Below are 19,690 nucleotides of genomic sequence, written 5' to 3'. Positions count from 1 at the left end.
GTTATTTTGCTGAAATTTTGTGTTAGTTGCCACATCACAAGTATTGTTTGTCCTGTCAGCAACTTCAATGCAAGTGTTGTTCTTTGTAGGTTCAGGGAGGTGCAATTGTTTTAAATTCAATTTGTTTTCGGCACAGGAGGCGTCTGCTCAAAGACTTATTTGTCGTATCACTGATTTTTTCTTGTGCTCTAGGCAAAATCGTTTATGGTTGAATGTGCAATAGTTGTTCATTTTAGTCAAGTGGGACTTGAAACAAAAGATTTTTTATGAAATTGTTTTTTTTTCTATTCAACTTGTCTGCTCAAAGATTGCCGGCTTTTTATCCTCTTCGTGAGTTTTGTTCCGTTGCCAATTTAGTTTTCAAATTTCCGGCATGCTAATTTTTTAGCGACAATTTGGGACTCCAAAACTTCAAAATTCAATCTTTCTGCAAACAAAATTGAAAAAAAAAAATTTGATTTAAAACTTTTTTTGTTTTTCTCATTGTTCTACAGAAGCTGTTTTCCAATCGGACTATTTTTTTTAGTTTGGAATATGCCTTAGTTCAGATCATTTTTATCACACTACGTGGAAGAAAAAAACGACAATGTTTTGAAAAGACAATGGTCGGAACATTCTGTGCTACTTGCGCATTATTCGGCTGTCCTTGTTTTAATTGCTATGATTTTGGTGCAAGTATTTGAGATCATGAATTTTTGCGCATTTTGTTTATTTAGTTCTCCGATTGTTTTTTGTCATTAACTGCTTTTTTAAATTTTGGCGTGATGATTTGACCGTATTATTACAAAAACCTGAACTGCCCCAAAGTCGGAAAATAGGTTTTTCGAGCAATATAATAAGCATTTTGATTTTTCCCAACGATACAAAGATCATTTTGTGTCTTGTTCGTTAAGTATCGTTTTGAGTTGAATTCATCTAATCTATCTTGATTTCCAAGACTGTACACTACTTTTTTTTAATAAGGTCAATTTTTTTCAACTTGCGATGAGCAAGGGTATTGCATTCGGGTACAAGACTTTTTTTTCCGGTAAATAACTTTGTTCACAGGATGACTGAAAGTTGGTCATCTCCATTTCTACCCAATTTGCACGTCTAACAGCTGTAGTTCAATAGCTGGTTTAAAACTGTTGTGAAACTCTGCTTCGCTTTTTGGTTTCAAAGGGGCAGACGGTTTTGCTGATTTGGAATTAATTTCATAGAAATAAAGAGCGGTGTAAATTATGGGAAATTTTTCCGAGTTGTTAAGAATTAGATCAGCGCACAACAGTCGGATTGATGACTGTTTTAGTAAGCATTTCGTAAAAGCAAGCTGCAAGTAGATTTTCGCCTAGATAGCCGCAACACTTTGCTTCATAAAATGAAGAGAGAATTTTAGCAGAAAAATGATTTTGTTTTTCTTTCTTCTTTTAGTCGGGCTAGGAACCGCTCGGTTAATTTCGGAAGACTTTTTCTTAGTGGTGGTTGTAATTTTCTGTAAATATCTTTATTTTTCGTTTTTTTTTTCGATTTGTTTTTTTCCGCCTAATTTTCGATCTGATAGCTTGCAATGCCGCGCTTGCCTTGCGACTGGAAGCTTGGTTTTGGCTATATGTATGATATATCGTTTGAACCCCTCCGATGACTGTTTGTGATACCTGTTTTGCATGGAAAACTAACTACTGCTAATGCGTTAACTGTGCCGGGTTTGGATATTCTGAATGTGCGTAAGGAATTGTATATCTGGATAGCTTGACAAGTTCCAGCTTTCAGTTGAGGGCTTTCTGAATAGTACTTCAATCAAGGCATTCTGTGCGTTTGAGGCTTGAAAATTTGAGGTTTCGCTTATCACAACTGATCCAGTTTTTCAGGTTTTCCTGCTGGTCGTTTCCTTGGTGCTGAAACTTCATCTATTGTTTTTTTTTGCGTATGGTCTTTTTCTCTTTGGTCAACATGGCCAAAGCATCGTAGCTGTGAACGCTTTTCAAGTTTGTCCAGATGAACAAGACTGTTATTTAAATTACTGCTTCGTTGGTAACTGTCTTCATAAGTGACTCCTGTTACACATAACTTTCATATCACCACTCTTGAGAGAGCTGGATAACACCGTAGTCTGCGTCCTGGTTTCAGAGCATTACAGCAGAACGTTGTAATCAAGTCAATTTTTTTTCAGGAGTAGAGGCAGATTCTTACAGCTTGGACAAAAAAAACTACTATTACGTTGTGGTCAAACCTGAGATGGAATTTTGCATCTGGGACAAACAATTAATATTGTGTTGGCATTTTGATACCGTGGAACGACAGTTTCTCCTAGCCTTTTTCATTTCTTGGGGCCTGCGAATTCTGATTTTTGACTTGGTGTACAGACTTTTTAGTCGACCAGATTTTTGAGAAATCTCAGAGTTCTTGAGATCAGTTGCCAGGGAACACGGTTGAAGGTTTTTCGAGATCAAAAACATAAGATACAGATAATTTTTCGTTCTGCGAATAGTTCCTTCAATTGTCTAATAAGAAAAACGGCATCGGTAGTTGATCCACATCTCATAAAGCCGAACTGTATATCGTCCATTTTTATCAACTTTCTAAGATGTTGTATGATTTTTTTTGAAAACTTTTAATGCATTTTCCAGTAATGGGATGCCTCTGTAGAATCTTATTCTTACAGATCTCCTTTTCTTTTGGTAAATGCAAGTTTCCCTGTGGCTTCAATCTGAGGTGATTAGACCAGAGTCTCCTCAGACTTCTTAAGGACTTTCCAGCAAGTCCACTTTCCCCGGCAAATTTTATTATGCCTAAAGTTCGGCCTGTTGGTCCTGGGCTTTTCTTATTTTTCATTTCTCAGTGTCAGTGCCACTTCCGGGATAATAGATTTCTCCAATGTATCAGCCACTAAGTGGATATTTTCCGTTTCAGAGATATGAGAAGTAGCTTTGCCACTGCGAGAGAATACCTTGGTCTCAAGTCAGAAGTTTTCCTTCACGTTCAATGAGTTTGGCCCCCACCATTTTTTTTGCTTGCCGATGCAGAATTCTTTTAGTCGTTTCTCCGTTTTTCAAAGAACTTGAAACCATTTCTGGCTTTGTTTTTTTTAGCTTCAGCAACTAGCTGTTTCACGAATGTATTGTCTCCGATATATCACCCGGTCTTCTTTTTCAGAACTCTGTGACTTTTTGAACAGTTTTTTTTTCTTCATAACTCCTTTGCCTTCTCTGTGTTCCATGTTCCTCTTTTTCCAGCTGGTTTTCTGGTAGTTCGCCATATACGTTTTTCGCGAAGAGTTTATTTAGAATTTTCCCAGTTCTCCAGTATTTGATTATTGATTAGTTGCTTCTTTATTGCATCTTTGTATGTGATTTGGTTATCTCTTTCAAATTTTCACGATTTTATTCTGGTTTTTTCTACTTATGGTGGTAAATGGTAGACTTATGGTGGCAAATCTGTGTTGGGTGACGCATTCTTCGTCCCCGATAGCCTTTAAACTTTTGACAAAGCTTCTATGCGACGATCGTGTTGGAATAAGATCAACTTGGTGCAATGTTCTCTACTCTGAAACCTATTATAATTATAATCGCAGCGTTTTTGTATAAAAATTTGGGACAGCTAGGTTTGTATGGGCAGATATTGAGAAGTCTCAGACCTGATTTTTGAGTCCCAAAGCAGAATGGGCCAATATTGTGAGTCAAATTCTTTACGCCACTCTCCAGTATGTTCAACCAAGTCTCCTCACAGGAAAGTATATTCTTGGTCAGGCAGAGATATACCATAGTATCTTCTAGCGTGTTCTAAATATCATCAATTTCCGAATCCTCCCTACCAGTTTGTGGTGCGAAAGCACAAACATTAAGCACTGTATGCCCTATTTTAATTTTTTTTGGCGCATAACACGTTCATTTACTCTAACAACTTCCAGTACATCCTCTTAACAATTTCCAGTACACTTTCATTAAGTCGACTTTTGATGACTATTGCGTCACCATTTGTTCCTTCTTAGTTTCTTTGCCAGAGCAATTTAAATTTTTGGTCGCTATCTCCAAATTTTCTTGTGCAGCTTTCTTTGAAACGAGTTTCTTGTAGGTAGCACACCAACATCTTCTCGTTAGATTTTAGCAAATCTCAAGACATTTCCTTCTAGTGTCCATTTTAGTAATAGTCATATTATTAGTTGAAACCATGAGATTCATAGCACTCCCTCCATTTACGGGGCGCACGGGACTGAGGGCCCTTGTTTGTATGAATTTGCTTGGAGCGGTGCTCTTTACCTAGCGTTTTTAGGCCGAAATCCTTATAGACCGCATGACCTCCTTCATTTTCCGAGCACCCAAAGAGAAAGTTTTCACCCATCTTCAATTGTCGGAACAAAAATCTAAGATTCAAAATTCATTCCATCAATAAATGTGATCGCAACATTTTCTTTTTTTTGAACAGCAGATGGCTCTCCTTGTCTCAATCATGTTCTCTTTTATACTCGGAAATCTATTCGAACGTAAAGAAAACAACCGACAATAAAAACTTTTACCTAATGATTGCATAAGAAAACGATAAAAGTAATTAGTTAAATTAACTTTTCATGTCATCTGAATAGTAAGGGATTGAAAATAACAAACATCCGAAAAAATTCGACCGTATTGCTTTTGCACAGTGTTCCATTATGGTACTTTATTTCAACGAAATTTTTTTTCTTCAAATCAGGGTTCACATGAAGTTAGGTATATCAAGAAAATCTTGCTCTCTCATTTTCAATTTTGGTTAGGCCTCTTAGAACCTCGGTAGAAATTAAAACCAATGTGCGACATTTTTTTTTCGTTTTTTATTTGTTTTAATTTTATTTAGCAATGTGGGGCTTAAGTGGTCCTGCAACTCCTATGAAGACTACAGAACAGTCAAGTGATAAGGCGCTTACACCTCGTCCTCAAAAACCAAATACTCCTATGATCAAAAAAAGATCCACCGCGAGTCCGTTGGTGCAATCTATGAATCGGATGAACATTGTTACCTCGAATGAGCCAAAAATTGGTACACCAAGGTCTGCTATGTACAAAACCCGCTCTGTATTTGCTGCGAGGAAAGATTTTGCTGAAATATGTCCTAAGTCCAAAATATGTTCTGATAAAGTGACCAAAATTCGGGGAGCTGACATAGGAACCGCGGAAGTTGCTATAGATTCATTTAAGTCAAATAGTTCGTTAGGAAAATCACCATCGCTCCCTTCAACTAAAGAAAAAAATGTGGCCAACACTGAAGCTCAAAAACGAAGACCGCTCTTTGCGAATCGAAAAGATTTCTTTGAATTGGTTCCACATGCCAAGAATGCTTCAGGATCAATTAGCGCAATGAATGCTGAATCTGCGAACAATCAGAAAGGGGTCTCGAAATCAAAAACTCCTATTGAAAGAACAAAGGTTTCTGACGAAGAGATGGCACGGTCGACCGGTACTAGCAAAGGAAATATTGTCCCGGTTTTAATTTCCGGAGTTCAAAAACGACGATCCGTGTTTGCAAATCGTAAAGATTTCCACCAATTGGTTCCCCATGCAAAGGTAGCCTCGAATGCTTCTTTAGTTTCCGAGACCAATAAAGATTACGTGCATGTTGAGAAGGATACCTCTTCAAAATCAAAAACTCTTGCAGGCAAAACAAAGACCCCCGAAAAGGAGAGCTCAAATTCAATTGCCGGGCTAAATGATGAAATTCAAAAGGATGTTACCCTGACCAAACTTAGCAAAGAGAAAACTCCCGGAAAAAGCCAGATACTAAAAAGCGAGAAAATTGAAAAAGCCATTAGCAAGGAAGATATTCTTCCTCCAATATCAGATGTGAAAGGTCGGAGATCTGACAAGTCAGCGTTTGCGGATAGGAACGACTTCACTTCTAACGTAGGGAAAAATATGCGAAAGTTATGTTCCAATGATGCAGTAGGAAGGGCAGTGAAAGCATCGAAAGAAAGGAAAAACTTCGTGAAAGATAAAACTCCCGATAGAGAAATCTCGAAAGATGTTCTCAAATTTAATACGCCTAAGCATCCTTTTGAAAAGTCAGAGAACGGGAATGGGTCAAGTATTGGCTCCTCTTCTGTCTTCGAAACAAAAGGCAATACGCTGAGAACCTTGACTCCGAAGCAGAACCCAATAAGCAAAGGCTCTCAAGTCATGTGTACTCCGAAAAATGCTGTAAAGCCAACGTTGGTATTCAAACCGGCTTCTGTCGGACCAAAAGCGACCCCTAGAGTTATAGATCAGAGCGCGGTGGCAGCGACTCCAGTTATGAAATCAAGCAAGTTGACTGCCGGTAGCGCAGGAGCTATCAAAGGTACACCGGCTCTAACGAGAATGCCAACATCGAAAAGAGGCGTGAAGCCAGTCCTTTCAATCAAAATCTCGAAATGATCGGATAAATTTTAGCGAGTTAAATTTTAGTTTAATGTTACCAAAAACATTTTTGTTGTGGCAAGTCTGTTTTGATCTTGTTTTTGAGGTGTGTTACTGCGTTATTATAACTATCTGAATATTATATGTTAGTTGAGGTCCTTTTCACCTCTGATAACATAAAGCAGAAGGCTATTTTATATATGTTATTTGAAGTCCTTTTGACTTAATTGCATCATTTTCAGATTATTGGTTAAGCGAAGGACCAATAAATATGGATGCAGATGGATTAAAAGAGTTAGAATGTATGATTTGCCTGAGTTACCCATTAGACGCTAAATTGATCTCCTGTTGTGAGCATCTTGTATGCGGCAACGAGTGTGCTCCGTCTCTTGGAAATTCATGTCCTCATTGTCGAAACACACGTTTCTCATTATCACCAGTTTCGGGGCCTATAAAGCGCATCATTAATGACTTGTCAATTCCATGTCCCAATGAATGTGGAAGTAACATCAAAATTGGCAACCATGGCGATCACCAGAAGTTCTGTGCCAAAAAGTTTATGGCGTGTCGCTTTTGCAACCAAAGTTTCCCGGCTAACACATTTATGAGTAAGTTATATTCACAGTTTCTACTACTTTGTGGAATATTTATGGAATCAATATGCGCTTAGTACAAACCACCGAAGGTGTGGAGGATTTAATGGAGCGGGTGTTTTTTTATGCAAACTCAGTTACCGCATGTAAACAAATGGGGTCGAGCGAATTTACTTGCAATAGTAGCTATATTATAAACTGAAACTATGCTTTTTGTTCCGACTTTTGAAGAAAGTGCTGAATGTATTTGCTTGGGTGGTTTTTTCATTCAGACCATTTTTAGCTAATTTTCCGAGACCTATACGTGCACGCGCATCACTCTGTTAGCGCGACTGTCTGTGCAAGGTGAAACGAGTCCATCTGTACGGCTCGTTTCGTACTTTGATGCTAAAAGTTTAGCGTGAATTTTTTACGCGTTGTGATTTATCCTGCTGTGCAAAATTGTTCCAAATTGATTGTAGGCAAGCTAATTGGTACTATTTGTTTCATTATGACTCAAATTTGAACGTTAAACTTTGATATCAGCCTGAAAGCACTTGAAGGGCAGCCGGAACATTCTGAGCTTTGCCCTGATACAAGCAGTCTTGTTATGTGTTTACACGAGCGTAGCATAGTGTGATAGTATGATGCAACTTTTTTCAACCTAATCCGCAAATAAAATTGATACTTTTTGTGGCATTTTTGAATCAATAGGCTGCATTAGCAATATAAAGCCGTTTGGCACTATTATACGGTGTTGTAAATATTGGTGCCACTTTTGGTGGCACCTTAACAGCCATTTGATTGCGTGTTCGGTGACGTTTGACTAGTAATATTTTGACACAGTTGATGCTTTGCTAAGTTTTTTGAATTTAAAAAAGCTTCTGTTTCTTACAACAGCAGAATAATTTTATTCCCATTTCAGAAAATTTCCAACTCGATTCATTTTGCCAGAATTTCGAAATGCATAATTTATACGCCGTTTTTCTTAAAACATTATTTTATTACATGCAAAGTTACTGTGGCTGCCTTTAGTTCAGTATATTCAAAATTATTGCTTGCGAACTTGTTTTTTTGCATCCTAAAGTTTTTGTCGCTTTCTCGCTCCTGTTTTACGAGGTTGAATCTTAGCCTCTGTGTGACATTTTAATTACCAAGTGTTTTTGTTCACCGTCAAGTTTCTTAATTGTAATTGAGTGCAAAAACTTACTGAGCGTGTTGTCCACCTTTTTTGCACGTGTTTGAAATCTATGGTTTTTAAGCTCCATTTGGAGTTGATTTTGTCTGTTGGCTTTCTATCAATTATTGAAACTCATACTCTACGGTGTTTTTCGCTATTTCAAAAATTGCCATTGACAAGGAATTATCCTAGCTCATATGTTGAAATAGGCTTTTCATTGCCTTAAGAAAGATCTTGAAATTTGATCACCCTCAAATTTGATTTTTTTTAGCAGTTTGACTTTTGATTTCTTTCAAGTTTAGTTCATTCCCTTTCTTGAAAAGAAAAAAACTCCACTATCGAACGCCATGGAATTTAAACGACACATGCATTTTTAGCAGTTCTTTTTTCCTTTGTTAGCAATTCGTTAAGCGTCATCAGTAAAATGTGTTATTTTGATTTTTTAACTGTAATTTGCGAATTTACCAACCCTGATTTTGTATAATTTCCTTTTTTTTCCATTTTGAGGGCTTAATCGGCTTAGATGGTTTTGCCTTATAATCTCTCGGTTAAGTCACCCAGTATTGAGTTTTACAAACAAAAAGAGAGTCCAATGGGGGATTTCGAAAATCATTAACTCGGAATTTTACTGGGAATCAGCAAAGGTATTGCAACCGGGTACTAGACTTTTTCCCCGTGAACAACTTTGTTTATAGAATGTTTCATTTAACAGGATTGGTATAGAATGTTTCATTCAACAGGAATGGTAAATTCAAGACACGCTAATCTTTTTGCTTATTAAATATTAATAAGGAGGAGTTTGTTTCAGGCAGTAAAAAGTTTTTATTGAATAAACTTTTTTTTAAATGTTGCAATATTTCGGGTTCTTGCTTTCGGCCCAGTTTCAATCGGTTCATTTTTTAAATTATCAGTTATTTTATCTGGTGTGTTTATTATGTAACTTATTTGGCGTGTAGTTTTGAGGGAAAATTTTTTTTTCGACAAAATCAGTTATTGTGAAATCAGTTTTTTTAAAGTTATTTTTAGACGATTTTACTTATTCTCTTTTTCTATTGAGCCACCTTTAACGGCCTTCGAAAATCTCAACTTATTTGTTAGTTGAGGTCCTTTTCACCTCTGATAACATAAAGCAGAAGGCTTTTTTATATATGTTATTTGAAGTCCTTTTGACTTAATTTTATCATTTTCAGATTATTTGTAAAGCGAAGGACCAATAAATATGGACGCGGATGCATTAAAAGAGTTAGAATGTATGATTTGCCTGAGTTAACCATTAGACGCTAAGTTGATCGCGTGTTGTGAGCATCTTGTATGCGGCAAAGAGTGTGCTCCGTCTCTTGGAAATTCATGTCCTCGTTGTCGAAACACACGTTTCTCATTATCACCAGTTTCGGGGCCTATAAAGCGCATCATTAATGACTTGTCAATTCCATGTCCCAATGAATGTGGAAGTAACATCAAAATTGGCAACCATGGCGATCACCAGAAGTTCTGTGCCAAAAAATTTATGGCGTGTCGCTTTTGCAACCAGAGTTTCCCGGCTAACACTTTTATGAGTAAGTTATATTCACAGTTTCTACTACTTTGTGGAATATTTATGGAATCTATATGCGCTTAGTACAAACCACCGTTGTACACGGAAACTATGCTTATTTGTTGCGACTTTCGAAGAAAGTGCTGAATGTATTTGCTTGGGTGGTTTTTTCATTCAGACCATTTTTAGCTCTTTTTCCGAGACCTATACGTGCACGCGCATCACTCTGTTAGCGCGACTGTCTGCAAGGTGAAACGAATCTATCTGAACGGCTCATTTCGTACTTTGATGCTGAAAGTTTAGCGTTAATTATTTACGCATTGTGATTTATCCTGCTGTGCAAAATTGTTCCAAATTGATTGCGGGCAAGCTAATTGGTACTTTTTGTTTCATTATGACTCAAATTTGAACGTTAAACTTTGATATCAGCCTGAAAGCGCTTGAAGGGCAGCCGGAACTCTCTGAGCTTTGCCCTGAGACAAGCAGTCTTGTTATGTGTTTACACGAGCGTAGCATAGTGCTATAGTCTGATGCAACTTTTTTCAACCTAATCCGAAAATAAAATTGATACTTTTGGTGGCATTTTTGAATCAATAGGCTGCATTAGAAATATAAAGCTGTTTGGCACTATTATACCGTGTCGTAAATATTGGTGCCATTTTTGGTGGCACCTTAACAGCCATTTGATTGCATGTTCGGTGACGTTTGACTAGTAATAATTTGACACAGTTGATGCTTTGCTAAGTTTTTGAATTTAAAATAGCTTCTGTTTCTTACAACAGCAGAATAATTTAATTCCCATTTTAGAAAATTTCCAACTCGATATATTTTGCCAGAATTTCGACATGCATAATTTATACGCAGTTTTTCTTGAAACATTCTATTTAATTTCATGCAAAGTTTATATGACTACCTTTAATTCAGTATATTCCAAATTATTGCTTGCGAACTTCTTTTTTTTGCATCCTAAAGTTTTTGCCGCTTTCTCGCTCCTGTGTTTACGAGGTTGCATTTTAGCCTCTCCGTGTTATTCTAATTACCAAGTGTTTTTGTTCACAGTCAAGTTTCTTGATTGTAATTGAGTGCAAGCATTCACTGAGCGTGTTGTCCACCTTTTTTGCACGTGTTTGAAAGCTATGATTTTTAAGCTCAATTTGGAGTTGATTTTGTCTGTTGGCTTTCTATCAATTTTTGATACTCATATTCTACGGTGTTTTTCGCGATTTCAAAAATTGCCAATGACAAGCAATAATCCTAGCTCATATGCTGAAATAGGTTTTTCATTGCCTTAAGAAAGATCTTGAAGTTTGATCACGCTCGAATTTGATTTTTTTAGCAGTTTGACTTTTGGTTTCTTTCAAGTTAAGTTCTTTCCTTTTCTTAAAAGGAAAAAACCTCCACTATCGAACGCCATGGAATTCAAACGAAAGATGCAATTTTAGCAGCTCTTTTTTTCCTTTGTTAGCAATTCGTTAAGCGTCATCAGTAGAACGTGTAATTTTGATTTTTTACCTGTAATTTGCGAATTTACCAACCCTGATTTTGTATAATTTCCTTTTTTTTCCATTTTGAGGGCTTAATCGGCTTAGATGGTTTTGCCTTATGATCTCTCGGCTAAGTCACCCAGTATTGAGTTTGACAAACAAAAAGAGATTCCGATGCGGGATTTCGAAAATAATCAACTCGGAATTTTTCATGGTTATTCTGGCAATCTGCAAATGTATTGCAACCTGGTACTAGACTTTTTCCCCGTGAACAACTTTGCTTATAGAATGTTTCATTTAACAGGAATGGTAATTTCAAGACACGCTCAATTTTTTTGCATATTAAATAAAACTCTCATCATTAAGTATTAATATGGAGGAGATTGTTTCAGGCAGTAAAAAGTTTTTTGAATAATTTCAGGTTCTTGTTTTTTGAATAATTTCGAGCAATATTTCGGGTTCTTGCTTTCGGCCCAGTTTCAATCTGTTCGTTTTTACCTACTCTCTTTTTCTATTAAGCAATTATCCTAGCTCATATGTTGAAATAGGCTTGTCATTGCCTTAAGAAAGATCTTGAAGTTTGATCACGCTCGAATTTGATTTTTTTAGCAGTTTGACTTTTGATTTCTTTTAAGTTTAGTTAATTCCCTTTCTTAGAAGGAAGAAAAACTCCTCTATTGAACGCCTTGGAATTCAAAAGAAACATGCATTTTTAGCAGTTCTTTTTTTCCCTTGTGAGCAATTCGTTAAGCGTCATCAGTAAAACGAATTTTACCTGTAATTTGCGAATTTACCAACCCTGATTTTGTATAATTTCCTTTTTTTTCCATTTTGAGGGCTTAATCGGCTTAGATGGTTTTGCCTTATGATCTCTCGGCTAAGTCACCCAGTATTGAGTTTGACAAACAAAAAGAGATTCCGATGCGGGATTTCGAAAATAATCAACTCGGAATTTTTCATGGTTATTCTGGCAATCTGCAAATGTATTGCAACCTGGTACTAGACTTTTTCCCCGTGAACAACTTTGCTTATAGAATGTTTCATTTAACAGGAATGGTAATTTCAAGACACGCTCAATTTTTTTGCATATTAAATAAAACTCTCATCATTAAGTATTAATATGGAGGAGATTGTTTCAGGCAGTAAAAAGTTTTTTGAATAATTTCAGGTTCTTGTTTTTTGAATAATTTCGAGCAATATTTCGGGTTCTTGCTTTCGGCCCAGTTTCAATCTGTTCGTTTTTACCTACTCTCTTTTTCTATTAAGCAATTATCCTAGCTCATATGTTGAAATAGGCTTGTCATTGCCTTAAGAAAGATCTTGAAGTTTGATCACGCTCGAATTTGATTTTTTTAGCAGTTTGACTTTTGATTTCTTTTAAGTTTAGTTAATTCCCTTTCTTAGAAGGAAGAAAAACTCCTCTATTGAACGCCTTGGAATTCAAAAGAAACATGCATTTTTAGCAGTTCTTTTTTTCCCTTGTGAGCAATTCGTTAAGCGTCATCAGTAAAAAGGGTAATTTTGATTTTTTTACCAGCAATTTGCGAATTTACCAGCCCTGATTTTGTATAATTTCCTTTTTTTTCCACTTGAGGGCTTAACCGGCTTAGATGGTTTTGCCTTATATTCTCTCGGCTAAGTCACCCAGTATTGAGTTTTACAAACAAAAAGAGATTCCGATGGGGGATTTCGAAAATCCTTAACTCAGAATTTTTCATGGTTATTCTGGCAATCAGCAAAGGTTTTGCAACCGGGTACTAGACTTTTCCCCGTGAACAACTTTGTTTATAGAATGTTTCACTTAACAGGAATGGTAAATTCAAGGCACGCTCAATTTTTTTTTTAATAATAAATATTAAGGAGGAGTTTGTTTCAGGCAGTAAAAAATTTTAATTGAATAAACTTTTTTTTAAAATGTTGCAAGTTTTTAGAATAAGTGTTTTATCAAAAAAACTCAACTGTGGTATTTTTTTTTGCGTAAAAAAACACACTGCAGTTTCGATAAAGCAATTGACATCGCAAAAGTTGAAATTTTCAACGTTAGACCTTTTTTTGAAAGTTTTTTGATTTTTCTCAAAAACTACTGAGCAAATTTTGAGATTGAGGGTATAGACAAAGGAACACGTTGCGAGACTTTTTTCTCGGAATTGTGGACTACTTTGTTTTCTCAGATAACTGTTTTCGGAAAAGTCCAGTTCTTGAAACTTACACGCTTTTTGCAATTTTTTCGCAAAAACAACCCTGCTAAATCTGAGATTTAGAGTTCAATCAAAACAGCTGGTTATGAAATTGTTCCCCATTTAAGTACCTTGCGACTTTGGGCTCATTCAAAAGAACTCCCTGTGTGAATCGTCCTGTTGTAGGAAAAATGTTACGAACTTGAAAGACACGTTTTTGAGATTGTGATCGTTTTTTGGGAACTTTTTTGTGCTCAGTCTACTCTGCCGCTAAGTTTGAGGTTAGTGATCAAATCGAAGGAAAATTTTATTTTATTTGCGAAAGCACTTTCACGAATTTTCTTTTTGCATATTTATTGAACTTTATTAACTTCCTGGTGCGTTCCCACTTGGCCTGGAGGTAACGTGGTTGTCGTTGCGCTCAAATGTTTAAGGTTCGAGTCCGAGCTGGAGTTTTAATTTTTTCATTATTTATCAAATTGAAGTTGTTTTCCGGTAAAATTTGAATTTTCGAACATTTGTTTGTCTGCTGGAGTTTTTGTTGACCTATCACAGATTGTTGTTGTGCTGCAAACAAGTGTCACTAGTGATGCAAGTGTTGTTTTTTTTGAACTCTAAGAGGAATTTCTGGCCATTTTTTTGGCTGAACTGGTGTCTGCTCAAATATTGTCGTCTTTGTTTTCGCTGCGTAAGTTTTATTCCATTGATAATATAAAATTCCAATTTCCTGCTTGGCATCTTTGCCTAGAATTTTTGTTCGATAAAAACAGGTAATTTGAAATTGTATGAGATTGAGTTCATCTTTTTTTTAGACGCTTAAGAAACTATTTTCACTCAGAATTTTTACCGGTTAGTGAGAATCTGCACTGCATATGCGACTACGCCCAATTTTTTGACAAACAAAGTTATGGCCCCCTTAGGAGTTGTTATTAGAATTTTTTACTCTTATCGAAAACTAACCTCCCAATTTTGAGATTGTGGGTTCAATGGAGATACGATGTAGTAGGAAGGTCCCCTGCATTGGCGGTCTTTCACAATGTTTTTCTACATAACGCCCTCGGAATAGTAAAAATTTTCATTTTCCGACCGTTTTTTGTATCATTGAATTTTCTCAAAATCTACCCTCACGTTTTTCGCAAAAACAACCCTGCTAAATCTGAGATTTAGAGTTCAATCAAAACAGCTGGTTATGAAATTGTTCTCCATTTAAGTACCTTGCGACTTTGGGCTCATTCAAAAGAACTCCCTGTGTGAATCGTCCTGTTGTAGGAAAAATGTTACGAACTTGAAAGACGTTTTTGAGATTGTGATCGTTTTTTGGGAACTTTTTTGTGCTCAGTCTACTCTGCCGCTAAGTTTGAGGTTAGTGATCAGATCGAAGGAAAATTTTATTTTATTTGCGAAAGCAAAAGCCTTGTAATCGGTAACTAGACCTTTTCTCGTAAACCACTTTCACGGATTTTCTTTTTGCATATTTATTGAACTTTATTAACTTCCTGGTGCGTTCCCACTTGGCCTGGAGGTAACGTGGTTGTCGTTGCGCTCAAATGTTTAAGGTTCGAGTCCGAGCTGGAGTTTTAGTTTTTTAATTATTTATCAAATTGAAGTCGTTTTCCGGTAAAATTTGAATTTTCGAACATTTGTTTGTCTGCTGGAGTTTTTGTTGGTTTAGTTGACCTATCACAGATTGTTGTTGTGCTGCAAACAAGTGTCACTAGTGGTGCAAGTGTTGTTTTTTTGTACTTTAAGAGGAATTTCTGGCCATTTTTTTGACTGAACTGGTGTCTTCTCAAATATTGTCGTCTTTGTTTCCGCTACGTAAGTTTTATTCCATTGATAATATAAAATTCCAATTTCCTGCTTGGCATCTTTGCCTAGAATTTTTGTTCGATAAAAACAGGTAATTTGAAATTGTATGAGATTGGGTTTATCATTTTTTTTAGACGCTTAAGAAACTATTTTCACTCAGAATTTTTACCGGTTAGTGAGAATCTGCACTGCATATGCGACTACGCCCAATTTTTTGACAAAGAAAGTTATGGCCCCCTTAGGAGTTGTTTTTAGAATTTTTTACTCTTATCGAAAACTAACCTCCCAATTTTGAGATTGTGGGTTCAATGGAGATACGATGTAGTAGGAAGGTCCCCTGCATTGGCGGTCTTTCACAATGTTTTTCTACATAACGCCCTCGGAATAGTAAAAATTTTCATTTTCCGACCGTTTTTTGTATCATTGAATTTTCTCAAAATCTACCCTCACGTTTTTCGCAAAAACAACCCTGCTAAATCTGAGATTTAGAGTTCAATCAAAACAGCTGGTTATGAAATTGTTCTCCATTTAAGTACCTTGCGACTTTGGGCTCATTCAAAAGAACTCCCTGTGTGAATCGTCCTGTTGTAGGAAAAATGTTACGAACTTGAAAGACGTTTTTGAGATTGTGATCGTTTTTTGGGAACTTTTTTGTGCTCAGTCTACTCTGCCGCTAAGTTTGAGGTTAGTGATCAGATCGAAGGAAAATTTTATTTTATTTGCGAAAGCAAAAGCCTTGTAATCGGTAACTAGACCTTTTCTCGTAAACCACTTTCACGGATTTTCTTTTTGCATATTTATTGAACTTTATTAACTTCCTGGTGCGTTCCCACTTGGCCTGGAGGTAACGTGGTTGTCGTTGCGCTCAAATGTTTAAGGTTCGAGTCCGAGCTGGAGTTTTAGTTTTTTAATTATTTATCAAATTGAAGTCGTTTTCCGGTAAAATTTGAATTTTCGAACATTTGTTTGTCTGCTGGAGTTTTTGTTGGTTTAGTTGACCTATCACAGATTGTTGTTGTGCTGCAAACAAGTGTCACTAGTGGTGCAAGTGTTGTTTTTTTGTACTTTAAGAGGAATTTCTGGCCATTTTTTTGACTGAACTGGTGTCTTCTCAAATATTGTCGTCTTTGTTTCCGCTACGTAAGTTTTATTCCATTGATAATATAAAATTCCAATTTCCTGCTTGGCATCTTTGCCTAGAATTTTTGTTCGATAAAAACAGGTAATTTGAAATTGTATGAGATTGGGTTTATCATTTTTTTTAGACGCTTAAGAAACTATTTTCACTCAGAATTTTTACCGGTTAGTGAGAATCTGCACTGCATATGCGACTACGCCCAATTTTTTGACAAAGAAAGTTATGGCCCCCTTAGGAGTTGTTTTTAGAATTTTTTACTCTTATCGAAAACTAACCTCCCAATTTTGAGATTGTGGGTTCAATGGAGATACGATGTAGTAGGAAGGTCCCCTGCATTGGCGGTCATTCACAATGTTTTTCTACATAACGCCCTCGGAATAGTAAAAATTTTTCATTTTCCGACCGTTTTTTGTATCATTGAATTTTCTCAAAATCTACCCTCACATTTTTGGCAAAAACAACCCTGCTAAATCTGAGATTTAGAGTTCAATCAAAACAGCTGGTTATGAAATTGTTCCCCATTTAAGTACCTTGCGACTATGGGATCATTCAAAAGAACTCCCAGTGTGAATCGTCCCGTTGTAGGAAAACTGTTACGAACTTAAAAGACACGTTTTTGAGATTGTGATCGTTTTTTGAGAACTTTTTTGTGCTCAATGTCTACTCTGCCGCTAACATTGAGGTTAGTGATCGATTCGAAGGAAAATGTTATTACATTTGCAAAAGCAAATGTTTTGTAATCGGGAACTAGACCTTTTCTCGTAAACCACTTTTACGAATTTTCACTTTGCATATTTATTGAACCTTATTAACTTCCTCTTGCGTTCCCACTTGGCCTGGAGGTAACATGGTTGCCGTTGCGCTCAAATATTTGGGGTTCGAGTCCCGGCCGGAGTTCAGTTTTTTACCTTATTTATGAAATTGAAGTTGTTTTCCGGTAAAATCTGAATTTTCTCAAAATCTACCCTCACATTTTTCGCAAAAACAACCCTGCTAAATCTGAGATTTAGAGTTCAATCAAAACAGTTGGTTATGAAATTGTCCGCCATTTAAGTACCTTGCGACTTTGGGCTCATTCAAAAGAACTCCCTGTGTGAATCGTCCTGTTGTAGGAAAACTGTTACGAACTTAAAAGACACGTTTTTGAGATTGTGATCGTTTTTTGGGAATTTTTTGTGCTCAGTTTACTCTGCCGCTAAGTTTGAGGTTAGTCATCGAATGGAAGGAAAATTTTATTTTATTTGCGAAAGCAAAAGCCTTGTAATCGGTAACTAGACCTTTTCTCGTAAACCACTTTTACGAATTTTCATTTTGCATATTTATTGAACCTTATTAACTTCCTCTTGCGTTCCCACTTGGCCTGGAGGTAACATGGTTGCCGTCGCGCTCAAATATTTGGGGTTCGAGTCCCGGCCGGACTTCAGTTTTTTACCTTATTTATGAAATTGAAGTTGTTTTCCGGTAAAATCTGAATTTTCTCAAATCTACCCTCACATTTTTCGCAAAAACAACCCTGCTAAATCTGAGATTTAGAGTTCAATCAAAACAGTTGGTTATGAAATTGTTCGCCATTTAAGTACCTTGCGACTTTGGGCTCATTCAAAAGAACTCCCTGTGTGAATCGTCCTGTTGTAGGAAAACTGTTACGAACTTAAAAGACACGTTTTTGAGATTGTGATCGTTTTTTGGGAATTTTTTGTGCTCAGTCTACTCTGCCGCTAAGTTTGAGGTTAGTCATCGAATGGAAGGAAAATTTTATTTTATTTGCGAAAGCAAAAGCCTTGTAATCGGTAACTAGACCTTTTCTCGTAAACCACTTTTACGAATTTTCACTTTGCATATTTATTGAACCTTATTAACTTCCTCTTGCGTTCCCACTTGGCCTGGAGATAACATGGTTGCCGTCGCGCTCAAATATTTGGGGTTCGAGTCCCGGCCGGACTTCAGTTTTTTACCTTATTTATGAAATTGAAGTTGTTTTCCGGTAAAATCTGAATTTTCTCAAAATCTACCCTCACATTTTTCGCAAAAACAACCCTGCTAAATCTGAGATTTAGAGTTCAATCAAAACAGCTGGTTATGAAGTTGTTCCCCATTTAAGTACCTTGCGACTTTGGGATCATTCAAAAGAACTCCCAGTGTGAATCGTCCTGTTGTAGGAAAACTGTTACGAACTTAAAAGACACGTTTTTGAGATTGTGATCGTTTTTTGAGAACTTTTTTGTGCTCAATGTCTACTCTGCCGCTAACATTGAGGTTAGTGATCGATTCGAAGGAAAATGTTATTACATTTGCAAAAGCAATTGTTTTGTAATCGGGAACTAGATCTTTTCTCGTAAACCACTTTTACGAGTTTTCACTTTGCTTAATTATTGAACCTTAATAGCTTCCTCTTGCGTTCCCACTTGGCCTGGAGGTAACATGGTTGCCGTTGCGCTCAAATGTTTGGGGTTCGAGTCCCGGCTGGAGTTCAGTTTTTTACCTTATTTATGAAATTGAAGTTGTTTTCCGGTAAAGTCTAGACCTTTTCTCGTAAACCACTTTCACGGATTTTCTTTTTGCATATTTATTGAACTTTATTAACTTCCTGGTGCGTTCCCACTTGGCCTGGAGGTAACGTGGTTGTCGTTGCGCTCAAATGTTTAAGGTTCGAGTCCGAGCTGGAGTTTTAATTTTTTAATTATTTATCAAATTGAAGTCGTTTTCCGGTAAAATTTGAATTTTCGAACATTTGTTTGTCTGCTGGAGTTTTTGTTGGTTTAGTTGACCTATCACAGATTGTTGTTGTGCTGCAAACAAGTGTCACTAGTGGTGCAAGTGTTGTTTTTTTGTACTTTAAGAGGAATTTCTGGCCATTTTTTTGGCTGAACTGGTGTCTTCTCAAATATTGTCGTCTTTGTTTCCGCTACGTAAGTTTTATTCCATTGATAATATAAAATTCCAATTTCCTGCTTGGCATCTTTGCCTAGAATTTTTGTTCGATAAAAACAGGTAATTTGAAATTGTATGAGATTGGGTTTATCATTTTTTTTAGACGCTTAAGAAACTATTTTCACTCAGAATTTTTACCGGTTAGTGAGAATCTGCACTGCATATGCGACTACGCCCAATTTTTTGACAAAGAAAGTTATGGCCCCCTTAGGAGTTGTTTTTAGAATTTTTTACTCTTATCGAAAACTAACCTCCCAATTTTGAGATTGTGGGTTCAATGGAGATACGATGTAGTAGGAAGGTCCCCTGCATTGGCGGTCATTCACAATGTTTTTCTACATAACGCCCTCGGAATAGTAAAAATTTTTCATTTTCCGACCGTTTTTTGTATCATTGAATTTTCTCAAAATCTACCCTCACATTTTTGGCAAAAACAACCCTGCTAAATCTGAGATTTAGAGTTCAATCAAAACAGCTGGTTATGAAATTGTTCCCCATTTAAGTACCTTGCGACTTTGGGATCA

The 19,690-nt window shown here is 36.5% G+C and overlaps 1 protein-coding gene across 1 annotated transcript in view; it reads left to right on the top strand.

Annotated features, from left to right (window-relative positions):
- Positions 1-8,866: 8,866 nt before the first annotated feature.
- Positions 8,867-19,690, top strand: part of LOC134851724 (fizzy-related protein homolog) — a 213,096-nt gene continuing 202,272 nt past the window's right edge. The window contains exon 1 of the mRNA XM_063867944.1: positions 8,867-8,877. The gene's annotated coding sequence lies outside the window, so the exon portion shown is untranslated. The remainder of the gene's footprint in view (positions 8,878-19,690) is intronic.

The sequence above is a fragment of the Symsagittifera roscoffensis genome, chromosome 7, assembly GCF_963678635.1.
Source record: "Symsagittifera roscoffensis chromosome 7, txSymRosc1.1, whole genome shotgun sequence".
NCBI lineage: Eukaryota > Metazoa > Xenacoelomorpha > Acoela > Convolutidae > Symsagittifera > Symsagittifera roscoffensis.
The sequence above is the reverse complement of the archived record's forward strand: the minus strand, read 5'-3'. Positions and strand labels throughout refer to the sequence as shown.